At 45.0% G+C, this 19615-nt stretch overlaps 1 long non-coding RNA gene across 1 annotated transcript; it reads right to left on the bottom strand.

Annotated features, from left to right (window-relative positions):
• Window positions 1–4296: 4296 nt before the first annotated feature.
• On the bottom strand, window positions 4297–7832 carry LOC121932228. The gene is made up of 3 exons (XR_006104288.1): window positions 7592–7832; window positions 6640–6754; window positions 4297–4676 (listed from the first exon to the last, which is right to left on the bottom strand). It is a non-coding gene; the product is annotated as an uncharacterized LOC121932228 (long non-coding RNA).
• Between the last annotated feature and the right edge of the window lie 11783 nt (window positions 7833–19615).

The raw sequence follows: 19615 nt of genomic DNA, 5'->3' as shown, positions 1-19615 counted from the left end.
GACAAAAGGGATTATGCTGGGCACTTGGGAAATCTCATCACGGTGGGTGCCCTCTTCCTCCATATTAGACCTAATCGGTTTTCTGAATGTAAAAAGGTAAGACTTGCTCACTGGTGTGAATTCTAGGTCACCCATCCCACTGTCCCTCTTAATATTACCTTGACATTAAATATATGGGGTGATCAGGGGCCTGGTCTTGGAGTAATAATTCTGTGTCAACAATGCCTTTCAGCATTCTACAGTGGGCAAACAGGCCAGTCTCTGAGCCGGAGAATAAATGCACATGAATCAGATGTTAGAAATAGGAATAGATCAAACCTGTTGCAGAACCCTTCCCTGGGCATTCCATGTCTGACCTCAGGATAGTATGTCCTGAGCCAAAAAGGGGGGAAGATTGGAAAGAGAAATAGCTGAATTCACAAACTCCAATCCAGCAACAGGAGACATACTATACATATTATAATCCTGGTTAACATCCCAGCCTCATATCTCTTTTCTGGTTCCTAGTCTGCACCCACCACACCCCCAAATCCCCTCCACCATTCCTATGGTCATCCACCCACCCTGACCTTAGGCAAACATCTTTCCTTCTGCCTTTATCCCTAAAAGACATAGTTAAAACTAAACCTGTCACCTCACCACCGTACTCAAATTTTCTGCATTTCTACCACTATTCATTCGGTATGAATATAAAGGTCCTTCCTGGGCAACACTTCTGAAGCTGGAGGCCAGATCTATGAAGGCTTATGCTACAGCTTCTTCCACGCAGTTGGTCTCAAAGGTGCTACAAGAGCCCTATATAATATAGAGTCAGACTTCCACTTAACAATCCAAAGTTTTTATATACACTGCTTTTACTTTTTACTTGAAAAACTAAACTAATTCTCCAAGTCCACAGTTGCCATTTTTAATCCTCTCTCACACATAAATTGCAAGGAATGCTCCCATTCGTTCAGAAAATTGTCACACCGATTTGCAATAAAGGAGATTTATTTTGTCCCTCTCTGCTAGATTGAATATCATCAATATCTATTCTTCCACTGACAAATATCAATATCCAAAGTGGAGATTCCCAAACTACAACATGTATTAACACATCATCCAAGGTCAATGCCTCCCATTTTGTACATCCACCCTGATTTATTTACATATCTCTCTCCTTCGCTCCTCCTCTGCCTCTTTTTCTACTGCCTTCCCCTTCACCAAACATGATTAAATGAGTAATGTTATCTCATACATTGCATTAATTCATGGAGGTACACAAGGGTTGCAAGGTTCTACCCTTCTGCTGAATACCAACATTGTGCAACCAACCAAGCATCGGTAAATGTGGCAATTTATTATCTCATTGTGCAATAGGGAATGGAAAGGGGCTGTTTCCTCAATCTCAGAGTAGGAATGGGTGAATGAAGACAAACTGACAAATAGTTGCACAACATCGAAATATGTACTGCTGCAAGGCTGGAATCCTGATGGTTATTCCTACCTAGAGTAGGTCCATTCCATCAGTTGTTGGATGGTGAGTAAAATCTCACAGATGTAACAGTTCTGCCCCAGCTAGAACTAAGATTGGAAGTGTTTACATTTTTGTAACCCAACTTGTGCAACCATGAATTGAATACCTCTATTGCCCAACCACAGTACAACTGCAAGTGTAAAGGATACCATCAGGATCCTAGCCAATGTGTTGCAAGGTCTTTGGTTATTAAAAAGTTCTGGTGACACAGTGGTTAAATGCCTATATTGCAACCATTCACTCACAAACCACAAGGTTGTGAGTTCAATACCAGCCAGGGACTCAGGGTCGACTCAACCTGGCATCCTTCCGAATGCTGCTAAAATGAGTATCCAGCGTGTTGGATTAGCTTACACTTTGTAAACCACTTGGGGAGTGCTTAAGTGCACTGATAAGTGGAATAGAAATGTGCTTGCTATTGCTATTGCAGTAATAAAACCAGAAGGACTGAGCGTTATGACACCTATAGAGCCACCTGTTTTATTTTGGGCTATGCTTTTGTGGACTCCCCTTCTTCCAAGACAAGTTTTCTTCTTGCATCTGAACAAGAGAACCGGAAAATCACAAAAGCTTATAGGGAAATAAAGAAGTATTAATGATACTGCAAGACTCCTTCCATCTTTTCAGTCTGAAACAGACGAACACAAGTGTGATGATTTTTAGAGTAATATTGACAGCAGCCTTTCTTAAACCAAAAATGATTCCTTTAAATCTCCTTAAATTCTGCCTTGCAAAGTCCACATCTGTTTTAAAAAGGACCTCTCAGGAGATCTTTGAAACTGATTTGATTTCACCATAAACATTTGGGGATTCCACTTCTCTTCTTGAGATCCAAGTTTGCACTTTTCAGTGGGAGAAGAAATGTGGACTCAACACATGCTTCTGCTGAACTGAGTAAGTATTAAAGATGTGGCAAGGCTCCTTCCACTTTTTTAAATATAGAAACCAACCGACAAAGCCAGTGGTTTGAAAATATCCTCATTTAGGACTGGGTTTGTGTTGCTTCATTTTAGGAAGTTAGCAAGCTTATCTTAGCTGCTTCTGGACCTCAGGAACACTGAGAAATTTCCTTATGGCACTGAATTCCTTAATCGTGTTTAAAAGATTGGGAGATGGCCTTTAATGTTCCCAAGGTCTTTGCAATCTTGCTCATCAACACAATGTGCCACACACAAAACAACCACAAAAACTGGAATGCAAATGGATTCCCCATGGAGATCTGAATCCCTGGTGGGCTTAAGTGCGAGTTGGTGGTTTGAGCTTTTCATTGCTCTTTTAAACTCCAAGTTCTCCCTAGGTAGGATCTTCTCCTGAGTCTTGGCAGGATTGCTCCTGTATTTCAGGGCAAAGCTCTGTCCTCCTGAACTCTGATCTGGCTCCTGGCCCAGTCATTCACTCCCATAACTGAGTCCCATCTGCATCCCACTGCATTGGATCCCCAGGGATGCCTACTGGAGTAAGTATAACACTAGTGATGCCTCAGCCTGTCCCATTCTAACCCCTGATTTCCTGAGCCTCGAATGAGAGTGTGTGTATGTCTGTGTTGCTGTGTGATTTTTCCCTTTTAATAAAATTAGATGTTAATTGAGGAAGCCTGTCTCTGCACTATTTCTTACGGATAATTCGGTCTCTTGGTATACAAATTCGGAAAGCAATTTTGTGGGGTATTGTAAGGGCCCCCCTCTCTGCCCATTGAGCTAATTAAAATTCCCTTAATTAGAACCATCCTAACAGGGCAGGGGGCCTACTGGATGTCACCCCCATTCTGGAGCATCACCCCCATTCTGGAGCGTCACCCCCATTCTGGAGTGTCACCCCATTCTGGGGTGTCACCTGGTGTGGCCTGCAGCCTCACACCTCCCTGTGATGCTGCCGGAGACACTGCTGTGCATTCATCTGTTAGGAACGTAGGACTTTATCACAGGGGAGGAATTTCGCTTAATTTCAAATTTACATGAATGCGAATTGCGTTCAAACTAGCTTCCCATTGCCAGAAAATAGCATGCAATTGCCTGAATTTGCATGTGATAGTCTATCACGCAATAACGTGAAACCCCATGATTGCGTTCGGATTGCCAATGGATTATACTTCCAATTTCCCTTGTCTGATAACATTCTTAGTTGGATGCTTTTCTGCTACTCCCCTGTTTTCAAATGGTTAGTTAATTGGCATTTGGAGTGACTGCAGCAGCTTAAAAGTGGGTTTGTGGGAGGGATTGAGAGGGAAGATGCTTGGTAGTTGGGTTGGGGAAAAGCCTGATCATTGTGCAAGCTGAGCAGAGAATTCTGTAATGGCCAAACCATTACTTCGGCAGGCGTGAGTGAGAGCGCACCTTTGTAAGGTTGCCTCTGCAATGCAGAAATAATGCCCCTTGACACCACTTTAACTGCCATGACTCAGTGCTATGGAATTGTGGGGACTGCATTTCTGTGAGATAGTTAGACTTCCCTGTCAAAGAGCGCTTGTGCCACAAATCCCATGCTTCCATAGCATTGAGCCATGTCAGTTAAAGTGTGGTCAACGTGCATTATTTCTGCAGTACAGATGTAGCCTAGGCCACCAGCATGATGCCAGTTTCCATTAAAAACTGATTACTTCTCAGAGTCAATGGGATGACGTCCATGAAAAATCATGAAAATATGTTTCTGTTACATTCAATGGGCTTGTGATGAGAGTCCAGTGGATCACACGACGTCTGTTCCATGTGTAAGGTTGGGTGAAGCCTGCCTATTTCGGCAAGAAAAAAGATCCAAGAGGATATATCTCTTAATGTGAACAATTTATTGTCATGAAACAATAAAAGAAACCTCTGGAGAAGGCCCTTTGAACAAACATGAAAGGGCAGAAATGCATTCATCTTTGGTAACTGGGGATTGGGCAGATAGCTCTAAAAGGCAGGGTTTTTTAAAATGTTATTTTATCTGTAGAAACACTGGTGCAAATCAGGGATTTGGATCCAGGAGACCAGGGAGGTAACGTCTTCATAAAATCACAGAGTTGTAGTCCAAGCCCCCGTCATGCAGAAATACAGACATCTTGATTTCCTAATAGTTCAGCATTCCTTGCAGGCTGACCTGAACTTGAGCTTTCACAGTGCTCTCATCATGCACATGTACCTCATCTTTGCTGAACACGGAGCATCATGCCATTTGGCAAAATCTGAAATACATCCACAAAGTAAGATGAACGCTGTGTTTTCCCCACACTTTCTTTTCTTAATTGCAATACAGTACATTGGAGGTCAGGACTGGAGGGAAATTGGGGCCCTTGAGATCACCTTCAGTTTTCATTGAGGAGGCTGTAGGTATTTGGTGGTCAGGAGTCAATATCACGCATGTGTACCGACTTGTGGTGCCGACAGCAGGACACACTACTCCAGGTGAGGTAAGACCAATAAGCTTATCGCACAGCTCTTGGAGGAACCGGAACAGAATGGGGATCTCCTACTTCCATATAATCCACCCCTGGTCTTCTGGGAGGGATTTATTGCAGCCTTTAAAGACCAGATTAACTGCAGCCTCCCAGAGGACCTCTTCTGCAACCACTCCCAGACTGTGGAACAGCCTTCCAGGTGAGATCCATCCAATTGCCAGCTGAGATAGCTTTTAAAAAGCTGTCAGGACGGATCTCTTCCAGCAGGCCTTTCCTGAATAAAAGCACTCAGCTATAGAAGGATCACTTCTTCAGATCTTGTATCATGCTACCTTCAGAGCTTATATTGTTGCTAATAGCTTATTTTAAAAATTAATGTTAATTCTAATGTGTGTAATTCTATTTTAAGGGAGGAGATTTTGTAATATCATATATACTAAGTATTGTATGTTGGATCTTTTAACTATGTTAGCCTCTTTGACTGTTGTTTTACAGAAAAGTGGGGTACAAATAAAAGTTTCATTATTATTATTATTATTATATTGAAAATGTGTCTTACCGCACGGGAGAATGCTGCCGATGCCGCCGTTCTCCAGCTGTTCCTGGCAGCTGATTTTGAAGGACAATTCTGAACCAGTCTGCAAAATTGGCTGCCATGGAACAGCTGGGAAATGGCTTGGGGACTCCCAGCGGCATCAGTAGCGTTCTCACATGCGGTTAACACACGTTTCCCCCCGTTCCGTTTCCGTTCCTCCAAGTGCCGTGCGATAAGCTTACAAATTTTACCGTAACAGGAAACATTACTAGGAAGCTGATAGACTGGCACTTAACTCTTTCAGCTTTTTATGTCCAACAAAGGTAACCCTTTTTCATTTAGACTACAATTGGCATGTTTTCAATTTGTTGTTGTCATGTGTGAGCCTTTGAGTCATTTTCGACTTATGGTGACCCCGAGGCAAAACTATCACGGAGTTTTCTTGGCAAACTTTACCAAGGAGGGGGTTTGCCATTGCCATCCCTTGAGGCTGAGAGAGTGTGACTTGCCCAAGATCACCCAATGTTTTTCCAGAGCCAGGTCAGGATGTAAACCCTGGTCTCCCAATGCACTAGTCCAACACTTAAACTGCTACACCAGGCTGGCCCTATACAGTACCCAAATGTTTTTTCCAGACGTAACAGAAACATCTTCAGAAATCAATTTGTTCTCTCCCTAAGAAAGGAGCAGTTAGCTTTGCACAGGACAAGGACAACCTGGAGGCCAAGGGAAGTTACTTTTGTGCTGCTAATGATGTTGAATTTTATTACCTGTCTTTTATTGCCCTTTCTCCCTTGTCGCCACATGTCTAAGAAGAAGGAAAGTGGCCTTTTCCTCCAGAATAACTCAGTTACAACAGAAACAACTCCTGGTGCAAAATCTAAGGCTGGGGACTCTACCATTATCACATTTCTTTTCCTGAATGGTTTTCTAAAACATCTTTGGCCTGATGAAGAAACCAGTGGAGCTTTGAAAGTGTGCAGGATGTGTTTTGTGCATTTCGGCTGTCCTATCAAGGAGTCGCTCTTTTGTGTAGTTTGTATTTTGCTGCTACACAGTCAACATAGCTACCCCTGAATAGGTATTTTTATATGCAATCCTTTTGATCTTATAGATGATCTTGAGTCCCATTGGGGGGAGGAGTAAGATGGGGATGGGGAGAGAAATCTACTTATCACTCCATGCTGAATGCATCCTGTCTGAGCTCCTCCTCACCAAATGTCACTGCCAAGTGAACACAGATATCCTTTGTAAGCTTTGGAAGAGGTCGTCCAGGAGCCCAACCCAGATAGATCACTGATGACATATCTGACCACTTCCAATGTCCAGTCTGCAGAAAGAGCAAAAGGAATTTCCATCTTTTAGGTGAAGTTCTCCATCACACAAAATAAGCTGTCATCTCTCCCCAGGTAGATCTCCCAGCTGATCAACAAATGTACCCCTGTGAAAAACACAACATGCCTTATGGCAACGGTGCTCAATCTGTGGGTCACAACCCCTTTGGGGGTCAAACAAACCTTTCACAGGAGTTGCCTAAGACCACCAGAAAACACATATTTCTGATAGTCTTAGGGCCCAACTTTAAAGTTGGGGGTCACCACAACATGAGGAACTGTATTAAAGGGTTGTGGCATTAGGAAGGTTGAGAACTACTGCCTTATGGTCAGCCCCTACACCATGTTGACCCATCAGAAATTCCTTCTTAAGGTCTAGGTTGGATCTCTTTTCTTGTAATTCAGATCCATGTATCTGTTCTGATATCTGGGGCAGTGAAAAACAAGTTTGCTTCATCTTCTACATGCCATCCCTTCAGATATTTAAAGATGACAATCACATCACCTCTCAGTCTTCTCTTCACCAAGCCTTCTAAAGCAGTCCCTTCCACTCTCAAACAACTCTTGTAGTCAAGAAGTTGTTCTTAAGGTTTCAGTGACATCACTTGCCTTGCAATTTGAGCCTCTAAAGCAGTAGAAAATAAACTCCCCCCCTTCTTCTCCATGAGATCCCTTCACATATTTAAAGATGATGACCATATGGCCTCACTCGCTCTCATCTTTCTTTCTGCCTCCTCCCAGTTTTTATACCCGAGAATCTGTGCTTTGCATCTCCTTGTCCACCGGAACAGTGTGTCCACCGGAAAGGAGAAAGCCAAAGGCTGGGCACTCACCCCTGTGGTGTCCTGCAATCCTATCCAGACCCCTTCACATCTTTTAGACTTAGTGAGAATGAAGCGGCTTATCATATTTCCCTCTCGCTCAGCTGATATGGAGACGAGATGGCTGTCCGGGCGGAAATGTTGGCAGGCAGTCTGAATGGGTTCAAGAGAAAGAGATTTTACTTGGGATGTGACTCTGGATGATGAGGAGGGAGAGAGACAGCAGAGCATCAGGGACCGCCTTCCATCTCTACCACAGTTCTCCAGACAGAGGAAGAGGAAGAAGGCTGTCCTTTCTCTTCTAATCCGGAACCGGAGGTGGTCCTTCCTCCTCTCTCGCCTCCTACTCCCCTTCCACAGGCATTTAATACTGTAGCACTTTGACAGCTGGCATGGGGAGGTTTGGGTGAGCATAAGAGGATACTAAACAGACCCTTGCACCCCATCCAAAATAGGTCAGCCCTTTCTATCCACAGATTCTCTTATCCACAGATTTAACCACCCACAACTTGAAAATATCCCCCCCCCCACACACACACACACACAAATCCAAAAAATAAAGCTTGATGCTGCCATTTTGTCTAAGGGACAGCAGTTTACTATGCCATTGTGCCAAATGAGACTTGAGTATCCATAGCTTTTGATATCTACAGGGGGGAGGTGTTCCTAGAACCAAATCCCAATGGATATCAAGGGCTCAGTGTATTCATTTCCACCATGATGACGATGATGATGATGACAATAGCATTTACCATTTATCAGTGAACTCAACACTCCCTAAGTGGTTTACAATCTATAAGCCAGTTGCCCCCCAAAAGCTGGGTAACCATATCACTGACCTACAAAAGGAGGGAAGGTTGAGTGGACCTTGGAGACCTATCTGGGATCTAACTCACAGTCTTGTGGCTGCAGCATTGGCATTTCACCACTGCGCCACCAGAGCTCAATAACAGGTGCAATCCATCCTTCCCTCTCCACTGCTCTTTTCCCCCAGAGCTTGGGGGGGGGACTGCATGGTACTGATGGTATTTTTAAAAGCAATGTAACAACTGGTGCCATTTGACAGCTAGCAGAGGGAGGTTTTGCATGAGGACAGGAGGGTACTCAATAACTCCTTGCACACTTTCCAAAACATGATACAGTTGGCCTTTATATCCACAGATTCTTCATCCATAGATACAATCATCCGTGGTTTGAAAATATCCCCCCCCCCCCGAAAAAATCCAAAAAACAAACCTTGGTTTTGCCATTTTACATAAGGAACACCATTTTGCTACACTGCTTTGTATAATGGGACTTGAGCAGCCATGGGTTTTGGTATCTATGGGGGGTCCACCAAAACCCAGCAGATACCCATATAACATCGAGTAAGGCATCCATATGTTATCAAGCAGATTCCAACCCATATCTTATTGCATATTCATGCAATGGCATTTGGATGTTAAAAATCTTCAAATGCCAGAGCCCTGTTGTTGTTGTTGCATGCCTTTAAGTTGTTTCTGATTTATGGCAACCTTAAAACAAACCTATCATGGAGTTTTCTTGGCAAGATTTGTTATGGGGGGGGGGGTGTCATTGCCATCCTCCAAGGCTAAGAAAGTGTGACTTTTCCAGGTTTACCCAGTGGATTTCTATAACCAAGTGGGGATTTGAACATGGGTCTCTAGAGTTATAATCCAACATCCAAACCTTTTGCAAAACTGACAAGTGGTCATGTCCAGACAAACACATCTTCCTCATCCTTTTAATAATGATAATTAATAAAATGTTTATTTATGCCCCTCTTTTCTGTAATAAAAACAATCACATTTATCTGCAAGAGATTTATCTTCTATTTGTGTATCTGATCCTTCATATCTCAGTGCAGACTTTTATCTTTAGCAGTGTCAAACTGCATTATTTCTGCAATGCAGATGCAGCCTTAGCCTGGTATCTCAAAGGCAAGGAGGGAAATGCTGGGTTCTCTCTCTCTCTCTCTCTTATTTTTTTGCTTTGGGATTAGTCACCCTATTATCTCTGAAAAGACCATCTTACCTCCGCATCTGCCCATGTCATACTTTCTGAGAAGAGTCCATAGCAATAGTCATCAATCCGAAGCCAGTTACGTGGGCATTTTAGTGCTTGTATACCTACAGTTCAGAAAGCAAAGTATAGTGAGGGCTTTAGTCAATGGCTCAAGTACGGGTAGGAATTGTGAGGACTCCCTCTAGCTATGATTGGACTTCAACTCTCAGAAACACTGAATCATAGATCTGAAAGAAACCTCAAAGGCCATCCAGTCCAACCCCATTCTGCCATGCAGGAACCCAGTCAAAGCACCCCCCTGACAGATGGTGGTCACCCAGCTTCTGCTGAAAAGCCTCCAAAGAAGGAGACTCCACCACTCTCCAAGGGAGCTTCTTCCATTGTTGAACAGCTCTTACTGTCAGGAGGTTCTTCTTCATATTATGGTGGAATCTCTTTTCCTGTAGTTTGCATCCATTGCTCCAATTCTCTGGAGCAGCAGAAAACAAGTTTGATCCATCCTCAATGTGAAATCCCTTCAAATATTTCAACAGGACTATCATATCACCTCTTAACCTTCTCTTCTCCAAGCTAAACATCCCCATCTCCCTAAGCCACTACTCATAGGACTTGGTGGTTTCCAGACCTTCCACCATTTTGGTTGCCCTTCTCTGGACACGCCATAGCTTCTCAACATCCTTCTTGAACTGTGTTGCCCAGAACTGGACACAGCATTATTCCAGGTAAGGCCCGACCAAAGCAGAATAAAGTGGCATATTATTGCCCTTGAGGAGGCTGCACCTGCATTGCAGAATTAATGCAGTTTGACACCACTTTCATAGAATCATAGAATCATAGAACTGGAAGAGACCCCAAGGGCCCTGATCCAGCCCAACCCCATTCTGCCATGCAGGAACTCTCAATCAAAGCATCCCCAACAGCTGGCCATCCAGCCTCTGCTTAAAGACCTCCAAGGAAGGAGACTCCACTACTTTAACTGCTATGGCTCCATCCTATGGAATCCTGGGGTTTGTAGTTGTTGGGACATCAGAGCCCTCTGACAGCCCTCTCACCAAACTACAAATCCTAGAATCCCATAGCATGGAGGCACGGCACTTAAAATGGTGTCAAACTGCGTCAGTTCTGCAATGCTTTTAGCAGCTCTACAAAATGGAGAGGAGTGCTGGGCTTTGTATTTCTTGATGTCTGAAAGGCTAGAATCCCCCTGGTGATTTAAGTCAATGGGACTGGATGCTTTTCACAGCCTGGGATGCATAGGGACTAAATCCTGTCCTTTCGCTTACTCAATTACTGAATAATGCATCAAAGCAATGTGAATCCTGATACATTGGTGGGCCTTCTCTAATCTGGACTAAAAATAGAACTTGGGGTGCATCTACACTGTAAAAATAATGCAGTTTGCCACCACTTTAACTGCCATGGCTCTATCCTACAGAATCCTGGGATATGTAGCTTTGTGAGGCAGCAGCCCTCCCTGGCAGAGAGGCTTAAACTATGAATCCCAGGATTCCATGAAACGGAGCTACAGCACTTAAAAGTGGTGTCAAACGGCACGGTTTTTACAGTGTGGAATGGCCCCTTTGAGGCCTTTTCCAGCACTAAGAGTGTCAAATCATGTTGGTTCTCAGAGTGAAAATATGAGAAGACAATTTTGCTGTCTCAAATAGCAGGCTGAACTCTGAGGAATCCAACAAAGACTCACCTTTTGCAAAAGAGATGATGACCAGGAGACCAAAAATGTGGAAGCAGGAGACTGGTCCACATCTACACCTTGAGAGAGAGAGAGATGGTGAGAGAAAGAGACATAGCAATTAGGACATGTTATTTCTTTTGGACTCACCACCAAAGGAAACTTCAAAACCCAACATCACTGGCTTCAATCCTCCCGTTAGTCCTGACTATGTAGACCTATTGAATCAATGGGATTATTTTTTTGCCTCCATGGGCCTTTTCACACAGGGATTTTTTGAGCACAGAAGTAGGGTGTTGACTCTGCGCTTGAGTCTGTGGCTTTCCTCAGGTTAGGACCAACTAACAGCATTCCAGCACTTGGTCTACATCGGGACATTAACCCTGAGAAGATCTGGAGTCATTCCTTCAGTTGGATTCAGAGTGACCAGATGTCCTGACCACAAAGGAGGACAAGGCACTGCAAAATTTAGGACATTCAAGAAAAATGGAAGGTGTTACCAAATAAAAGTTAAAAACACTCTTTAAATATACATTCATGCTTCTTAGTCAGGCTCAGAATAGAGAACGTTTCAAAATTCCTTTGGGACAGAAGGTTGGAATGAAGAGCATGCCCTGGAAAAAGAGGATGTCTGGTCACCCTGGTTGGATTTCTTGATGTGTTGACTCACCATTCAGCTATTAGGTGAGTCTATCCTAATTTAGACTAACTATTATCATTCCAGCTAATTGTTATTTCATCACTAAAATGGTGGACTCCCTCCTTCCAAGTTGCTAGGTGGTCTTCTTGCTGCTATTGTGTGCCTTCAAGTCATTCCTGACCGATGGAGATCCTCAGGAGAACTTATCATGGGATTTTCTTGGCAAGATTTGTTGAGAGGAGGTTGGCCTTCTCCTTCTCTTGAGGATGAAAGAATATGTCTCACCCCAGTAGGTTTCCGTGACTTGAACCTGGGTCTCCAGAATTGCCATCCTACACTTAAACAACTACATCACACCAGCCATTCTTAAAATGACTGGAAGAATCAAAGAGATCCAACTGCAGAGTTCACTCACTTCATTGTCCATTCTATTGTCCTTTCTGGGCGCATCTGGAATGTGGAAAGTCTTTCCTCCTTCTCTATGAATCCTTCTGGGTCCTTGATGGACTAACAAGTGAGGAGGGACAGAAGCAAACAGCAAGCATCCAGCCCAGCATCCAACTGAAAAGCTCAGCTCTGATATTTTAAATTGGAAATTAGAATGGGCAATGGTCCAGAAACCAGAAAGTCCACCCAAAATGCACAAGGCCTATAGCAAGGATATTATGTCCTTCACTTTGGCCAAACAGCCTAATGGGGCATTAAAAAGTTGAATACCTACCTAATAGCATCGATGCCAGTTAGTGCCGGTCATGGAGAGCAGAAGAACATCACATTCTAGACAGGCATGAACCTGATTTCCAGGTACTGGGAGCACATCATTTCTATGCTGCTTTTGGATCCCCGGGTTTTTCTTCTGGAAGACGTTCTTAAGGTGGGAACACACCATCGTTCAGAGTCAGAACACCTGTGTTGCCCAAAAAGATGGGGAGGGCTGAGGGGGTCCCCACCAATTGTGTCAAGGTCTTCAATATTTGGGGAATCGCTTAGATCAAAGAACACTTGTGAGATGCTGAATAACCTGAGGACCATTTTTTAACAGTGTAATTGTGTGAGAACTCCATATTGGATGCATAAAGAAGGCTTTATTTTGGAAAATAAGCACGAGTGCAACCAAGCACACCATAGCAATTCAAATGGACACCCCATTCAGAGCTAACCGAAATCGAGGTATGGAATAGTAAAGTTTTAGGGTTGTCAAGAAGGCAATATTTACCTGTCCTGAAGAGGAGACCATGAAAAGCAGGTTATGGCTCAGACAGGTGATACATAAAGAGAACACACTATGGAATGGACTCCCAGAGGAGATCCGCCTTGCTACATCCCTGGAAACTTTCAGGAAGGCGGTTAAGACAGAGATTTTTCGACATGCATACCCACCTGACTGTCTATGAATTACAGACTGTTTCTGTATGGAACGAGAGCATCTGACCCCATGACTGTTGATTTTATGTTTTTAACTGTGGTTTTAACTTGTGTGATAATAATATTGTACTGGTTGAGCTCCCTTTGCCTTTTATGAGAAGACTGAGGCAAAGAAGGTCTTGAGTAATTCTGCCTTTTCTCTGTCTTCTGTTAGCATTTTGCCATCTTCTCCACGAAGTGAACCTACCGTTTCCTTCTTCCTTTTGCTGCGGACAGATCCAAAAAATCCCTTTTTGTTGTTCTTAACTTCTCTAGCAAGACTGAGTTCATTCTGTGCTTTAGCTTTTCTGACTTTACCCTACAAATGCCTGCTATTTATTTGAATTCTTTTTTTTGGGGGGCCCATCTTATCCTTCTTGATGGACAACACCGCCCCCCCTCCCCCCCCCCTTTGGCCTGAGGAGAGTGAAATCATCCACAAAACACTCTTTTAGTATTTTCCTCCTGACTTTTTTGTGGAGGTGTATGTCTGACAAGTTCTCACCCTTAGAAAATTTGGGAAAACTAGAAGCCTGCTGGTCCACTCAAACCCCTTGAAGTCCCGGACGTTGGACTCCATGCCTGATGGCCAGCGCCCCTTCCAACCAGTAGTGCTCCCTGGTGGAACTAGGACATGAGCGCTCACCAACCACGGCTGAAGCATCACCAGGCGGCAAGGCAGGGACATTAATTGAATCTTCCTTGCCATGATTGCTTTTGTAATGTTTTTTCTTTGAGGCCATTGGAGGTGAAGTAGGAGGCACTGGCACTACGGAGCTGTCGGAGGAGCTTGACGAAGAACTGGAGCCCTTGGAAGATGTACTGGCTTTGCTGGAGCTGCTCAATGAAGACTCATGACACAAGTGCTTTTTCTTTTTAGCCTGAGCTTGGATCTGGCTCCTGCTCTCTCGGAACTCCTTGATTAGCTCTGCGATGGACTAATGCATGACCACCATAGCATCATCCTTCGTTGGAGCTGAAGCTGGGTTTGCTGGCCGAGATTGCCATCTCTTGGGTTGGGGGGGGGGGTTGTGTGTTGGAGCCTCTGAGGGTCTCTTTTGCTTTTGGCGAGGGGCCAAGTCAGACCAAGACTTCCTGGGCTGGCCTGATCGGCCCCTAGTTGCTGGGGGGAGAGGCTATTCCTGAGCACTGTTACATTTTTGTGGCATGGTGCCAGCAAAGCAAGACCTGAGTTTATATATGTGTGTGTGTGTGTGTGTGTGTGTGTGTGTGTGTGTGTGTGTCTAGCCTAATGGCTGCCGGTAGGGACAAGCGGGACAAAAGAAAAAACAAAACCCAGGCAGGGCACATAGCTTGTGGTGCTCTGCTCTGTGCCTGCGTGCCTGGGCCCCCAGGAGAGGAGGCGACCCCCTTGCAGGAGCGCTGCTCGAGTGCCCTGCAAAAAGGGGCAAGGGGGGCAACTCACTGTCCAGGCTGCGACCGCTGGCCCTGCAGTCTGCCAGCCCTCTGCCCCTTGCAGGCAAACTGCCGCAAAATGCCCAGGGCCTACCGCGGAAGGTGGGAGGGCGGCGTGGTGGCGAGCTCAGAATGGCGCCAACTCAGGCACCTCGTGGCCTTTTATAGGCCTGTGAACCAATGGGAGGCCGAGATAGGGCAAAAGACCTACCTCCAGGCCTCCCAGCCAATCCCAGGTGGTGCCTATCAATGACGCCACCCAATCGGGAGGCACTTCCACCCGCGGTGCCCTGCTCCTGCCCCCCAAATGAGCCAATCACGGCTCAAGCAGCCCTGCGCCAGGGCTAATGGGGCCACCCGAGCCGGAAGAGATGGGCGGCGTGCTGTGGGGCTCCCCTGCTCGGCAACCGGGCAACCCCATTTATGCATGCATCCTAACAGGCCAGAAGCCATGCATAAGGACTGGAGCACAGCTTTGGTCCAGCTTCTGTCCTCTTAAGATGCATGTGTCATTTAAACAGCATACCTCCAAAGTCACCTGAAGCAGCTTTATTTTGGCCTATCTGTTTGGGCCCTATCCCTCTGTGTTTTTCCTCCTTATTTTCGTTTGCAGTAGTTGTTTCATTCATTCTATTTGTTTTCCAAAAATGAACAGAGACTTCCAGTGAAGGCATAAACTAATTATCCATATCATGATACTCTTGCTTTCTCTCTCCTGTATAGTGCAGTGTAAAATTAACTTGCCCATTCATTCCAGTTTGTTGAGATCTCTGGTTCGAATTCTTGACCATCACAGCCTTTGAAATATTAATAGGTATCTCTCCATCGCATGTTCATTATGCAGAAATTGTTGTTTCTGAGAAAAGGTCTCTGTGTTCCAGAGGACAATTGCAAGCTGCCAAGATTTGGCTGGACCACATAGTTCTTGAAAAGGCTAATTTAACATAAATAAGTTTTGCTTTGCTTTAGGCCTGGAAACAAAGCTTTACGAGGAACAGTGGAGGGAGTTCAGCCCAGAGAAGAAAAGGCTGAGAGATAAGATGATATGATATGACCTGAAGATGGAGTGAGCTTGTTTTCTCCTGCTCCAGATGGAATGACCAAAGCCACTGGGTTTAGATTACAATAAAGACAATTACAACTGAAGATGAACTTCTTTGTGGTAAGACCTCTCTAACAGTGGAAAGGGCTTCTTCAGACAGCGCTGGGTTCTTGTTCAGAAGAGCTTTTTAGGTGGCTAGAGATGTTTTACCTCTTCATTTTCTACATTGATAGTACATTGAACTAGCAGAATCTGGGATGCCTTCCAGCTTTATGATTCTATGAGAATAAGTCTTGCCCTGCTTTCCTTTCTAGCTTGTAATGGACCATTCTTGGTGAATGTTTTGTGATGAAAATGCTGAATTTGAGGATTCTTTTTCAGTGATCAGGGATCCCTTGCTCTGGAACCACTGTTCATAAACCTCCCCAATGCCCTGCTATGCTTTTGCCCAACTCAAGTCACAGTTAGCTAGCAATGACAGTGCCATGCTCAGTTCCTTCCCCATTGCTTAGGACTCATGTACACTGCAGAAATAGTGCACTTTGATACCACTTCAACTGCCATGCCATGAAGTTTTAATACAGTGGACCCTTGGTATCCACTAGGGTTTGGTTCCAGAACCCTCTGTGGGTCCCTAAATCCTATTAATGCTCAAGTCCTATTAAATTATTATTATTATTATTATTATTATTATTATTATTATTATTATTAATCTTTATTTATAAAGCGCTGTAAATTTACCCAGTGCTGTACATGCAATCTTTTTAGTTAGACGGATCCCTGCCCTCGGGCTTACAATCTAAAAAGACATGACACAGAAGGAGAAGGGAGTGGTGGAGGGAAAGGGTAAGAGGTCCAGCAGTTCCCCTCTACCTCCAAGGCCTGGACCAAGGCAGATGGACTGGAGGGAGGGCCTGGCTTCATAATGGATGGTTAATCTTCTACTAGAGAGGCCTGTTGGAGCTAGCCTGCCTCTCTAGTCAGATAATACATATAAAAGACATAGCAATACAGGAAATGATTCAATAAAACAGACAACAAAAGAACATCAAATAGCAAATTAAATGCAATGACATGGTAAAATGAGATCCCTGATATAAAATGCCAAAATCAAAGTTTGCTTTTTGGAATGTATATATTTTTAAAATGATTGCAAGCCATGGATGCTTCAATCTGTGGATCAAAAATCCATGGTTATGGAGGGCCAACTGTATAAACCTATACTCCATCTGAAAAAGTGTGTTTGTATCCATGCAAACCCATCTGAAGTGTTGTTTCTCTTCTTCTGTTTTCTTCCTTCCAATTTCAGATGAAGCCAACCTTCTGTTTCTCCGTTATTGGTCTCCTGGCTTCCATCTCCTTTTGGCAAAGTGAGTCCCTCTTAGCTTTCGGGGAACGCAGCCTCTGACCTAAACCAGGCATATCCTTTATTTATATATTTTCCCTTCTTTTTTCTACTTATCTTAATGAGGCCCAGAACCAAAAACCAACCAGCTCCGTCAACAGCTAGAACAATTATTAAAGCCAGCAAAGTGAAACTAAAAGAAGGAAAGGGGTAAGCCAAAGGCTAGCATCCCTCTCCTCCTAACCTCAAAAAACTTGCAGAAGTGGATAGGACTGTCAGCAGTTAAATGGTAGTATTCTTTGCCAGCTGTCTTTAAAGGATGGCTAATATATGATGGCTTATATAGGGTCCAAAAATATTTGTCACAGCTGCCAAGGAATGCCTGGCCATATGAGTAGGCATAACAAACTTCGACACTGCTTCAACTGTCATAGCTCCATCCTATGGAATCCTGGGATTTGTAGCTTGTTGTGATAGTAGAGTTTGCTGAGAGATAATGCTAAACATTTCACAATACTAGAAATCCCAGAATTCGATAGCATTGAGCATGGCAGTTAAAGTGGTGTTAAATTGCATTATGTCTGCAGTGTAGAAGCAGCCTCACTCTCCAGGCTAACATGGGGATAGTTTTACCAGATTAAGGGGTTGCTCCCACTAAAATCTGCAGCGAATCATGATTCGGGGTATATGACCTTGTTCCCACTTGAAACTAATTCCAATCCTCATTGGATCGATTCCAGTTGGGATAAAGCGGGGCAAATGCAAAAAAACAAGCAAACAAACAAACAAAAACAAAAAACCAACAGGTTTTCCGGATAGTAGTTTTTTGGCGGTTCCTTTCAGAATAATCAATTTTGAACCGTGCCCAATAAGTGGGAACGCCAGATCAAAGTTGATTCATTCTGAGGGGAGGGACAAATGGCAGAGGGGTGTGTGCAGTCCCTCCCTAGAGATGTCAGACATACCCCCAGTGCTGCCTTTTTGGGTCCTTTTTTAAAAATAAAATTAACCCAAAAATCAATAGATTGGTCAAGCAACTGCTTGCAAACGTTGCTAAACCATTCTATTGATTTTAATTAATTTTGCTTTTTTAAAATAAAGGATCCCCCATCCTCCTGCTGCTCCTCCTGGGTCCCCCGGTCTTCCTGCTCCCTCCCCCGGCCTCCGCGCTCCATTTTCCAGCCTTGTCTTGGCTAGGCTTGCCATATCCCGCCTGGGGGCGGGACTTTCCCGGTTTGGGGCGGGTCCGCACGGTCCCGCCCCGGTTTGCCCCCGACCCCGGGCAGGATGTGGCAAGCTGAGGGAGGCTTTCCCGCGCCGCTTGGGCCTCCGCTCCCCGGCGCGATCGCGGCGAGGCCGGGGGCCCAGGCGGCGACTGAAAGCCCCCTTAAGGCGGAGACTTTCAGTCGCCGCTTGGGCCTCCGCTCCCTGCCGCGATCGCGGCGAGGCCGGGGGCCCAGGCGGTGACTGAAAGCCCCCTTAAGGCGGAGGCTTTCAGTCGCCGCTTGGGCCTCCGCTCCCCGCCGCGATCGCGGCGAGGCCGGGGCCCAGGCGGGGATGGAATCCTTCCTCAGGGAGGCTTTCCCTCCCGCCTGGGCCCTGGGCCTCGCTGCGACACGGCGGGGGCAGAGCCCAAGCGGCGAGGGGAAAGTAGGACAAAAATTCAAATGTAGACACATGTTTGTGTGTCCGACATTTGAAATTTTTGTCCTACATTTTTCCTGGTTTCAAGGTCCGGAGGCATGGCAACCCTAGACTTGGCCCTTCCCTGGTCTCCACACTCCCTCCCCTGGTCTCCATGTGCTGTTTCCTGGCTTTACGTGGTCCCCCCCCCCCGCCCTCTGAGCTCCATTTCCAGACCTTGCCTTGGGCCCAGAGTCCAGGGCATTGACAGGGCAGGGCAGGGAGTGTGGAGGCCGAGGGAGGAAGCAGAGAAGAGGAGGATGGAGACAAGGCTGGGAAACAGAGTGCAGAGACCGGGGCAGGGGCCAAAGCAAGGCCGGGGCACAGGTGCCAACTAATGGGGATGATAATCGTGCCAAAAAACAGCGATTCCAAAAAAGATCCCAATTATAGTGGGAATGAGGGACCTTTTGGAATCAGTTAACATAGCAGAGTGGAGCAGATCCAGGAATCAGTTATACAGTAAGTGGGAATGAGTCCTAAGTTAGTAAAGAAAAATGGCCTCCTTGGTCTCATCTGCCCTTTCGATTCTTAAGCTGTTGTTGTTCTGTTGTTCCATCCGGACTCCCAGTGATTGGGTGGCATATAAATAAATATATTATTATTGTTATTATTATTATTATTATTATTATTATTAATTTATCTAAGGTCACCCAGTGGGTTTCTAGGGCTGAGTGGGCATTCAAAACCTGATCTCCAAGGATCTTTGCCCAGCATTCAAACCACTACTTCTCTGACCCTCAAGTAGCAAAAACAATTGATGCCAAATTGCCAAAGCCAGTTCTAGGTCA

Source organism: Sceloporus undulatus, chromosome 5 (genome assembly GCF_019175285.1).
Source record: "Sceloporus undulatus isolate JIND9_A2432 ecotype Alabama chromosome 5, SceUnd_v1.1, whole genome shotgun sequence".
Taxonomy (NCBI): domain Eukaryota; kingdom Metazoa; phylum Chordata; class Lepidosauria; order Squamata; family Phrynosomatidae; genus Sceloporus; species Sceloporus undulatus.
Note: the sequence above shows the minus strand (reverse complement) of the source record. Positions and strands in the feature narration are given on the sequence as shown.